The 12,034-nt window shown below is 36.4% G+C and overlaps 1 protein-coding gene across 2 annotated transcripts in view; it reads left to right on the top strand.

Moving 5' to 3' along the window:
* Nucleotides 1–12,034, top strand: part of Hs2st1 (heparan sulfate 2-O-sulfotransferase 1) — a 141,241-nt gene that overhangs the window by 1,256 nt on the left and 127,951 nt on the right. The window lies entirely within an intron of this gene.

The raw sequence follows: 12,034 nt of genomic DNA, 5'->3' as shown, positions 1-12,034 counted from the left end.
GTGAATTTAAAAGAGGAAGGCACACACTGAGACGAGGGGTTTCTAGTGAGATGACGTTTGCAGCAGCAAAAACACTGTACGGAGAGGTAGCCATATGGCCAAGTACCTTAAGCAGTTAACCATGTCTCAATGAGGGAAGGGATCTGAGAGGCAAAGAGTTGGAGTGTGACATTGTGAAAACCCACAAGAAGGCACAAACAGCAAGGGTGTTCGGAGTTAGTGGAGAACTTGGGCCTTTAGCATGGTGCAGATGAAGACGTGAAGTTTCAGAGTTGACAGTAATGCATTTTGATTTAAAATGTTCACGATCCTTAGGAATCTGCCCAAGAGGTTGTAATGTGAGTATGGAAACGTCATGTGTTTTCTGCAAACAGGTTCACCTCACCATCATCTTCAACACCTTTTGAAAAGCAAGCAAAAGAAAAAGTACCTTTAGCAGCGTGGAGAAGAGCTAGTTGTTGCTGTAGATGCATTGTTATTTAAGTAGAGTAGCTGATGAGCTGTAGTTTTTTAGGCATTGAGGAAAGCTTTGGAAACATTGTATTAAAGAACACCCAAAGAGAAACTAAAGATACTCTCAATTCTCAGTTCTAAAGTAAACTTTGAAGAGCTCTCAATTTATTTATTATAAACATTTATTTATTAATATTCATTTAATGATGAACTTGGATGTTGAACAAAATGCTTTTTCATTTGGAACCATTTATGCAGTATTGGATCATTTTCTAGCCTCTATGATCAAGCTTTACAAGAAGAAAGTGATTCATCTTAAAAGTTGCAAGTAACTTAAAATAAAAATTTGTAATTTTTATTGTATTGCTATTTATATTTCTCTAGAATTAGTTTCTTAGATTCATTATAGTAGGTTGAAATGACTTAAATTGTTTCGTCCCTAACATTTTTTTCCCCTGTAGTACTTGCAAGTGATTTTCATAGACACAACTTGAATAATTTTATAAAGTAGTTATCTAAAGACATACAATGCCACAGGTTGAATGAACATAATGGATGGGAGTGTGGCTTAGTGGTGAAGTGCTTGCTTAGCATGCAGGAAGCCCCGGGTTCAATTCCTCATCACCACATCAACAGGAAAATCCAGAAGTAGTGCTGTGGCTCAAGTGGTAGAGTGCTAGCCTTGAGCAAAAGAAGCTCAGGGACAGTGCCCAGGCCCTGAGTTCAAGCTCAAGGACTGGCAAAAAAAAAAAAAAAAATATATATATATATATATATATATATATGAAAGAAAATTCCATTGGGACTATTAAGAATCAAAACAAATAGTTACATAAAAAACAGTAAATATGCATCAAAATAATTCTGAAAAATAATTCAGGACCAGTTGTGGGGGTGATTGCCATAATCCTAGTTCTCAGGTGTTAAAGCAGGATGACCATGGTGTGTTCAAGGCCAGCCGCGGAATACATATCAAAAAGCTGTCTCAAAACAAAAAAGTCCTAAAAAAAAGAACTCAAGTGCAAAATACCTATAAATGTTTTACATCTGAAGGTACAAGCAAAATGACAAAATATATAGCTTTATATCAATTCAGTCTTTAATTTTTTTTCTTAAGATGGGGAGTGGTAAATTATGGTGGGATGGAATTGGGTCTTGTATTCTTTGGGCTGGCCCATAATTCCTAGCCTGGAGTGATGTTTCTACAGTAACTACAGGTGAGTTCTAATGAAAAGGGACATTGCCCATTAGTAATTTGACCCCTTAGTAAAGAAAGGCAGAAGGCATGTTTTGATAACCAGAATCTTTTCACTAGATTCTTCTAATCTGTGATATTTTTATTCAGTCTTCCAAGCATGCAATAAAAAGCTCTGTTTGTAGAAATAAGATATTGAGATTATAATTTTCCCAAGACCTTATTACTTAATAAGTACCACAGCCAAGGCTGGAATCAGGTATGTCTGATTTCAAGTGGAAGGCTCCTTAAATTATGCCACTCTGACTGAGATTTTTATATTGACCTGACATGAAGATTTCTGTTTGAATAGAATTTTTAAGTAGTAATACCAAAAAATGAGTATCATTTTGAGAAAATTCATTTCCTATCACAAATTGGTTTAGTGTAATGTCTCCCCTTGTTAATATCCATACAATGAGCAAAATTATATTATTCAAAGAAATGACTGAAATAGCTTATTTTGGCTAACAGAGAAGAAAATTTTTGATTGTTTTCTATAAGTGTAAAATTATAAAGTTAAGTATTTTTGTTTGGCCTTAAGAAAGAAGTATTGAACATTTTGTCATTAAAGGTTGCTTTTGTTGCTTTTTGGTTTTCTGCTATAGTGGATTACAGAGGACTGTATTGTCTGATAATGTCTTTAATGCACCTTGATTAAGACATTAGAAGACAAAAGTATATTCATAGTGAGACCTGTAATTGAAGTAGGTACATTCATTGGCCATTTGAGAAATTAATAATATAGATAAGAGTGTCTAAAAACTCCAACATTAGTTTCCTGTTACATAAATTCTCTCTTCCCCTCTTCTCCTCTCTGCTTTTGAGCTGGTATTGAGGCTTGAACTTAGGTCCTGGAACTCCTGCTCATAGCTAGCACTCTACCATTTGAGCCACACTTTCAGTTCTGGATTTTTGCTGGTGAACTGGAGACAAGTCTGTTAATTTATTGATTAATTTTTAATTAACTTATTAAAATTATTTTTATTAATTTATTGTTTTTACTCATTGCATTTGCTGTTCTTATTTATTATGGTTGTACTGGGGCTTGAATTCAGATCCTGGGTGTTTGCTGTCCCTTAGCTATTTTACTCAAGGCTGGTGCTGTTCCACTTGAGCCACCCCTCTGCGTCTGGCTTTCTACTGGTTAAATGAGGATAAGAATCTCATGGACTTTTGTACCCCAGCCTGCTTTGACTCACAGTCCTCAGATCTCAGCTTCCTCTGAGTAGCTAGGATTGTAGATGTGAGCCACCAGCACTTGGCGATGAGTCTCTTGGGTTTGTTTGTCCAGCTGTCTTTGTCTTTTTGTTTTCTTTTTTGTTCAAGACACATATGAGATTGCGTTATACATATTTTTCTGATATTTTCTTTTTTGCATTTAATATCATAGGCATCTTTCTAGTAGATATAAATTTGATTCATTCTAATAGCAGTAAAGAAGTCTAAATTATGCATGTACCACAAAATGTAAACCATTGTGATAGAAATAGAAATTTAGTTTGTGTTCAGACACCCTCAGCTCTTACCACCCATCTTTTTAAAGTTATTTATCTTTCTTGGTAAAGTTATTTATCTTTCTTGGTATAAAACCATACTTAAAGGTCTGTTTAGCTCCTTATGCGTTGATACCATTTTTCACTAAGACCTTTCTATATGTGGGATTGCTGGGACAAAGGATTCATAATTTTATGATTTAGTAGATTTGAAAATCTTTTACTGTCTAGGTTTTTTTTTTCTAAAGGTTAGAGTAATCTGCACTGCCAGCATACATTCAGGAACAGTGGGAACTCTCAGCTTTTAACTTTTGCCACTCTGAAATTGTGAAATATGTTGCTAAATGAATTCATATTTCCTTAGTTTCTAGTTAGGTTATATTTGTTCACATTTACTGCTTTAAACTTGTTAATTCATTTTCTATTTTTATATTAGGTATTTTATTGATTTTTAGTTGCTTGTATTTTTAAAAGGTTAAAGTTAATAGTTTATCTAATATATATAAATATATATATACACACTATCTTTCTCCATGTTTCTTATTTGTCTCTTATTTATGACATGTCTTGCTTGTACAGAAGGTTTAAAATTTATACAGATTTATGAACTGAGGCCAGGAAGTTTCATATGTTGCTTAAGACTTTCCTGAATGAAGAGTACATATATTCTCTATATTTAATATTTTGATTTATTTTATATATTTATAAAGCTCTATAAATCATGCATATATTTATAGACATTTATTGTAATTTATTTCCTGGAATACTCACTTATGACAAAGAGTATATTAGAAAACAATCCATCTTTTCTCTTTATCGTAATTATTTTCTTTATATATTGTTTTCATATGTTCTTTGATTTTATAGTGATTGTATTCACTAACCAGAGATTCTTTTTAAAGTTTATTTTATTATCTTTAAGTAGCTGTACAAAAGGTTTCAATTCAACATGTCAGTTTATTAAGTACAATGCATCTTAATCAATGTTACTCCTTCATTCTCTCCTATTTATCCCAGATCCACCCACTCTATCATGTTAACCTTGTTCCATTTTCACATACATATGTTGTTATTATGACTGTATTCACATACCATTCCTCTTTCCATTTTTCTGCCTCTTCCTCCTGAGCTTACCTCCCTCAAATAAAACATATTTTGCACATTTTGGCTTCCTTAACCAGAGAGAGATTTTTTTTTTTGTGCTTCAAGAGCCCATTTAGATAGTTTTCCAGCCAGTCATAAATACTTTGAAATTATATGCACATATTTCATCAGATTTGTGGAAGAATATGTGATTCTCTTAATGGTTAAAAAAAATCTCTCTCTCTCTATATATAAACAGATACAGAGTACAGTTTGAAGGTCCCTAGTTGAAAAATCTTCAATCTGATACACTGTCAAATCAAGTTTTTTTTTTTGTGCAGTTGTAGGATGTATGAATAAAATAATTCTGCTGTGATTTCATGATGGTTATTTTCAAAATAAACCCACTAAAAGTATTACATAGAATTACATTTGGGTTATATGTATAAGGTATATGTGAAACAGTTTTGTGTTTAGATTTGGGTTCCATTTTCAAGATAACTTTCATGTGAACATTTCTAAATCACACACACACACACACACACACACACATACACACTCTCTCTCTCTCTCTCTCTCTCTCTCTCTCTCTCTCTCTCTCTCTCTCTCTCTCTCTCAAATTTGAGAGACTTGTAGTTCTAGGAAGCTCCCACCATGATGTACTTCTGCTTTACTACAACTCCTCAAGCAATGGAGCCAGCTGATCACTGACTGGACCAAAGTCTTTCCTCCCTTGGTTATCTCAATTTTTTTCCCTTTCTCTCAGCAATGAAAAGCTGACTAAAATTGGGATTTGTTGGAAACTTTTTAAGAGTTCTCTGTTTATAGACTTTATTACATTTAGACATTTAGGTCCATTATTTTTTTCAACTAGTTTTGCTGTGCTCTTTTCTCAGTTAGGAACTCAAATTATGCACATACTAAGCCAGATGGAATTGTACCACACGTCAGTGATGCTCTATTCAGTTTTTTTTGTAGTCTTTCAAATTTATGTATTATTTTGAATAACTTTTGTGGATATGTCTTCAATTTACTAATACTTTTACTCTATAGTATGTAACTGTAGAATAGTGGAGTAGCGCTGAGTTCAAACCCCAGGACAGGCAAAAATAAATAAATAAAACACATTCAGTGTATTAACAAAAAAACAATACCCTACCCTCCATTTCAACAACTTGATTGGCTCTTAAAAAAATTATCTCCTAGTTTTGTTCTTACTTGCTTTTTATTGAAAACGGAAGATTGTTATGATATTTCTTTTGATTTCCTTCTCTATTAATCTCATCATCTATGTCATTTCTGATTTGCTTTTCTGTTCATTATGGACCAAATTTTTCTTCTTCTTCTTCTTTTTTTTTTTTTTTTTTTTTTTTTTTACAAATTACCAAGACAATTTTTAACTGAGTGCCAAACATTGTGAATTTTATCCTGTTCATTCTGAATATTTTCCTATTCCTACTACAGATTCTTAAGCTATGTTTTGTGACATGTACATGTTATGTAGAACCAGTTGGAATCCTTTGAGATTACTTTTAATTTTGTTAAAGTGGATTATAGTAGCTTTTACTCTTGGACTGATTTTGCTTTATTATAGAGACAGCACCTTTATGGTTTCTTTCAAAGGTTTCTGCCCAGTTCCCTGTATATTACGATTTTTCTTTTCATTTTGGCTGATGGGAACACTGGTTGAGTGAATCTGAAAGAATCTGAAAGAATAATTCACCTACACCTTTTGAACCATCTTTTGAGGCCTTGATTCCCTGATTGGGCTCTGCTAAAAATTCTCTTTGAAGCTCCATCCTTCTCTGGAATCTGCCCAGCAAACTTAACTATCTTGTTCCATCCCCCAACATCTGATTCTAGGTCCTTAATTCAGTGAGCCTGTTGAACTCCTGAATTAAACTGAGCTCTTCTTGTGTGTATTGTAGCCTGGAAACTCTCTTCAGGGGTCATAGAACCCACCTCATTTTCTGAGTGATTATCATTCTGCACTAATTTGTCGTTTAATATCTAATGTCTTAAATCTGTTATATGCTTATCCATTCTGTTTTATTTTGGGTCCGGTTGTGGGCCTGGACTCTGAGCCTGGGCGCTGCCCCTCAGCTCTTCAGCTCGAGACTAGTGCTCTACCACTTGAGCCACAGCGCCACTTACGGCTTGTTTTTTGCTTATGGGTGCTGAGGAATCGAACCCAGGGCCTCAAGCATGCAAGGCAAGCGCTCTACCACTGAGCCACCTTCCCAGCCCTCCATTCTGTTTTAGTTAGTGTAACTGTCCCTGTTACTCTGTCTTGCTTGGATGAATCTTTGTGTTTCCAAGTTTACTTAAATAAAAGAAGTAAACTTGGGCCACTTACTATATTTTACAACTGAAAACAGTAGCTGGGTGCATGTGGCTGACACCTGTAACCCTAGCTGCTTAGGAGGCTGAGATCTGAGGATCATGGTTCTATGTCAGCCTGGGCAAAAAAGTCTGTGAGACTCTTATCTCCAATAAACTACTCTGAAAAAGCTGGCAGTGGTGCTGTGGCCCAAGTGGTAGGGCACTAGCCTTGAACACAAAGGGGCTCAGGGACAGTACCCCAGACGCTGAGTTCAAGCCCCAGGATGGGCAATAAATAAATAGTACTATAAATTGAAGGAACAAGTCATAATTTAGGTTTCTCCATTTCTTCATAATCTTTACCTTGGTTTTGAGCTCAATCCCTTTGTTAGTTGACAACTAAAAGTTAGAGGCAAGGCTTATTTAGTATAGCTGGATCTCTTTCTTTCCCCATGATTATTTCAAGTGAACTTAGGTTAATTCTTTTAAGTGCTACCAATTTTATTCTGACTTTAAGAAACCAAGTTTTATTATATTCATTTAGATGCAGCAGAGGCTTAGGCTCTTAATCTTAGACTCTTTCAGACTTGCCAGTGAAGCATTTGGCTCCCAGAAATGGTTTCTGCTTTTCCTGTAAAAATGTGATTATTGAGCTAATTGATCCATCCTTGCTAGGTGTGGATGAATGGATAGTGCTCTTTAGAGACTTCTTTTTTCTTTTTTTTTTTTTTTGATTGTGATTAAGTGATTACTTAATTTCCGGAAATTCACAGTATTGTGGAATAATGATGCTCATTTAAAGTCACACGTTCATTCTAACTTTCCTGGAGCAAATTGTCTATCACAGTCTGTAATATATAACGGTGTTCATATGTTATATACCATACACGTGATCAGCAGCATGGGGATATTTAGTAGTGGTTCAACCAGATGAGTGGGAGTTCTTTGTTTCTTAAGTCCTGTTAGTTTTGTCATATCACCTAACATTTTGGATTTATCATCCGCTTATCAGGGAGACCATGTACTGTTTGTCTCTTCGTTCTTGGCTTACCTCGCTCAACATGATTCCTTCTAGCTCCATCCATTTCCCTGCAAATGCCATTATTTTGTCATTTCTAATGGCTGCATAATATTCCATTGTGTATAGATACCACAATTTTTGGATCCATTCATCTGTGGTGGGGCATCTAGGTTGTTTCCATATCCTAGCTATTGTGAACAGTGCTGCAATAAACATGGAGGTGCACGTGTCCTTGTATATTGGTTCCTGTTGTTCAGGGTAGATGCCTAGAAGTGGTATGACTGGGTCGTAAGGGAGGTCAATCTTTAGCTTTCTAAGGACCCTCCAGACTGCTTTCCAAAGTGGTTGTATGAGTGTACATTCCCACCAGCAGTGTAATAGCGTTCCTCGTTCTCCACATCCCCTCCAGCATTTGTCGTTGGCTGATTTGTGGATGTGGGACATTCTGACTGGGGTAAGGTGGTATCTCATGGTTGTCTTTATTTGCATTTCCTTCACCACCAGGGATGATGAACATTTCCTCATGTGTTTCTTTGCCATTTTTATTTCTTCATTTGAGAAGTCCCTCTTTAGTTCCCTTGCCCATTTAGTAATTGGTTTGTTAGGTTTGGGAGGGATTAGTTTCTTGAGTTCCCTGTATATACAGGATGTTAACCCCTTGTCTGATATATTGCTGGTAAATATTTTTTCCCAATTAGTTGGTTGTCTTTCTAGCTTGGTTGCGATAGCTTTATCTGTGCAGAAGCTTTTTATTTTAAGGTAGTCCCATTTGTCGAGTCTCTCTCCAATTTGTTGTGACCCTGGGACTCTGTTCAGGAAGTTCCTTCCTGTGCCTATTAGTTCAAGTGTCTCTCCTACTCTGTCCTGCAGTAGTTTCAGAGATTCAGGTTTAATGTTAAGGTCTTTAATCCATTTTGAGTTGATGTTGGTGCATGGTGATAGGCTGGGGTCCACTTTTAGTTTTCTGCATGTGGCTGTCCAGTTTTCCCAGCACCAGCGGTTGAAGAGGCTGTGTTTCTTCCATTGTATGTCTTTGGCTCCTTTGTCGAATATCAGCTGGCTGTAGGCCTGTGGATTTATTTCTGGATCTTCTATTCTGTTCCATTGGTCTTCGGGTCTGTTTTTGTGCCAGTACCATGCTGTCTTTGTTATTATAGCTCTGTAGTAGAGTTTGAAGTTCGGCATGGATAGCCCTCCCATATTGTCTTTATCCCCTAGAATTGTTTTGGCTATTCTAGGTCTTTTGTTGTTCCATATGAATTTTTGGACTGTTTTCTGTATTTCAGAGATGTACGTCATTGGGATTTTAATAGGAATTGCGTTGAATTTGTATATTAGTTTTGGAAGTATTACCATCTTTACTATATTAAGTCGGCCTATCCAGGAGCATGGGAGGTCTTTCCATTTCCTAGTGTCTTCTGCAATTTCTTTCTTTAACTTTTTATAGTTCTCATTAAATAGTTCTTTTACATCTTTGGTTAGGTTAATTCCTAAATATTTTATTTTTCGGGAGGTTATTGTGAATGGGGTTGCTCCCTTTATTTCCCTCTCTTCCTGTACGTTATCAGTGTATAGGAAGGCAACTGATTTTTGTGGGTTTATTTTGTATCTTGCTATTTTGCCAAAGTGATTTATGATTTCTAAGAGTTTGGGGATGGAGTCTTTGGGATCTTGGAGGTATAGTATCATGTCGTCTGCAAAAAGGGATAGTTTAACTTCTTCTTTTCCTATGCGGATCCCTTTAATGTCTTTTTCTTGCCTTATTGCCCTGGCTAAGGGTTCTAGGACTATATTGAAGAGGAGTGGAGACAGTGGGCATCCTTGCCTTGTTCCTGATTTTAGGAGAATTGGTTGTAGCTTTTCCCCATTAAGTATAATATTGGCTATTGGTCTGTCATAAATGGCTTTTATTGTTTTTAGAAATGTTCCTTCTATTCCTATTTTTTCCAGAGCTTTTAGCATGAATGAATGTTGAATTTTGTCAAAGGCCTTTTCTGCATCTGTAGCGATAATCATGTGATTCTTGACCTTGGCTCTGTTGATATGTTGGATTACATTTATTGACTTACGTATGTTAAACCATCCCTGTGTCTCTGGGATGAAGCCTACCTGGTCATAGTGAATTATTTTTTTTATGTGTTTCTGGATTCTGTTAGCTAGAATCTTGTTAAGGATCTTTGCATCTGTGTTCATCAAGGAGATTGGCCTGTAATTCTCCTTTTTGGTTGGGTCTTTGCCTGGTTTGGGGATGAGTGTGATATTGGCTTCGTAGAATGAGTTTGGGATAGCTCCTTCCTTCTCTGTTTCTCTGAAGAGCTTGAGGAGTATGGGTATTAGTTCTTGTTTGAAGGTCTTATAGAATTCTGCTGTGAATCCATCTGGTCCTGGGCTTTTTTTTGTTGGAAGACTTTTGATAGCTTCCTGTATCTCATTATAGGATATTGGCTTATTTAATTGGTTAACTTCTTCTTTGCTCAGTTTGGGCAACTTGTATTTCTCTAAAAATGCATCCATTTCTGCCCGATTTTCTTCCTTTAGAGAGTATAGCTTTTGAAAGTAGTCTGTTAGAATTGTTTGGATATCTTGGGTACGTGTGGTGATGTTTCCCGTGGCATCCCTAATCCTATTAATATGGGTTTCCTCTCTTCTTTTTTTAATTAATCTAGCCAATGGGCCATCAATTTTGTTTATTTTTTCAAAGAACCAGCTTTTTGTTTGGTTTATTTTGGTTATGGTTTTCTGATTTTCTAATTGGTTAATCTCTGCTTTTAATTTGGTTATCTGGCTTCTTCTAGTAGCTTTAGGTCCCATTTTTTCCTGTTTTTCTAGCTGTTTTAATTGCAACATGAGATTATTTACTTGGTCTGTCTCCATTCTCTTGATGTGGGCACTGAGGGCAATAAATTTGCCCCTCAGGACTGCTTTTGCTGTGTCCCACAAGTTTCTTTGTGAGGTGTTTTCATTTTCATTGAGTTGTAGGAAATGCTTTATTTCTTCTCTGATCTCTTCTGTTATCCAGGCATTGTTAAGGAGTGTGCTGTTCAATTTCCATGTATTGGAGAAATTTCTGCGGTATGCTTTGTTATTGAGAGCTAGCTTGATTCCACTGTGGTCAGATAGGATACAGGGGATTATGTCGATCCCTTTGTATTTGCTTAAGTTCCTTGCATGAACTATGATATGGTCTATTTTGGAGAAAGTTCCGTGAGCTGCTGAGAAGAATGTGTACTGTGTTGTTTTAGGGTGAAATACTCGGTAGATGTCAGTTAATTCCGCTTGCAGTATGGCCTCTCTTAATTCGGTAGCTTCTTTGCCAATCCTCTGGTTGGTAGACCTGTCCTTTGGTGAGAGTGGTGTGTTAAAGTCTCCTAGTATTATCGTATTGGGATCTATTTTATTCTGTAAGTTTGAGAGCATTTGTTTGACATATCTGGGTGCACCAATATTTGGGGCATATAAGTTGATGATGGTTATATCCTCCTCTTGGATTGTTCCCTTTATTAATATGTAGTGTCCGTCCTTGTCTTTCTGTACTGATTTTAATGAAAAGTTTATTTTGTCAGATATCAGGATAGCTACACCTGCTTTCTTACTGGGGGCGTTTGATTGGTAGATCCTTTTCCACCCCTTCACTCTGAGTTTGTTTGTATGTTTGGCTGAGAGGTGGGTCTCCTGAAGGCAACAGATGGATGGGTCTTGTTTTCTTATCCAGTCCTCAGTTCGTTTTCTTTTAATTGGCGAATTCAGCCCATTTATATTAAGAGAAAGTATAGAGAGATGCATTGTTGTCCCTGCCATTCTGTTTTCCTAAGTTTTTCTTTTTTCCTTTCCTCCTGTGCTTGCTCAGTTAGACTTTGAGTAACGCCTGTTTGGGGCAGGCCCCAGTTCCTGGCTGCTTTCTTCAGGTTGTGTCCCCCCTCTTAGAATTCTTTGTAATGCTGGCTTAATGTTTATGTATTCATTTAGTTTTTCTTTGCTATTAAAAGTTTTCAGTTCTCCATCAAATGTGAATGCTAGCTTTGCCGGGTAGATCAGTCTGGGTTGGCAGTTATTGGCTCTCAGGGCTCGTATGGTGCTTTCCCAGGCTTTTCTTGCATTCATTGTTTGTGTGGAGAGATCTGCAGTAATTCTTATTTTTTTCCCATTGTAGTATAGCTCCTTCTTCATTTTTGCTGCATGCAGGATTGTTTCCTTATTATTCAGATCTATCATTTTTACTATAATGTGTCTAGAAGTGTTTCTCCTGGGGTCTTGCTTGTTGGGTGTTCGATAAGCTTTTGTGATGTAGTTAAGATGGTCGTTTTTGAGGTGGGGAAAATTTTCATTGATTATATTGTTAAATAGGTGGTGCATTCCCTTGCTCTGGAATTCCTCACCTTCGTCCACTCCAATTATGCGAAGGTTAAATTTTTTAGCATTATCTGC

Source organism: Dipodomys merriami, unplaced genomic scaffold, assembly GCF_024711535.1.
Source record: "Dipodomys merriami isolate MVZ:Mamm:240054 unplaced genomic scaffold, mDipMer1.0.p SCAF_7, whole genome shotgun sequence".
NCBI lineage: Eukaryota > Metazoa > Chordata > Mammalia > Rodentia > Heteromyidae > Dipodomys > Dipodomys merriami.
The sequence above is the reverse complement of the archived record's forward strand: the minus strand, read 5'-3'. Positions and strand labels throughout refer to the sequence as shown.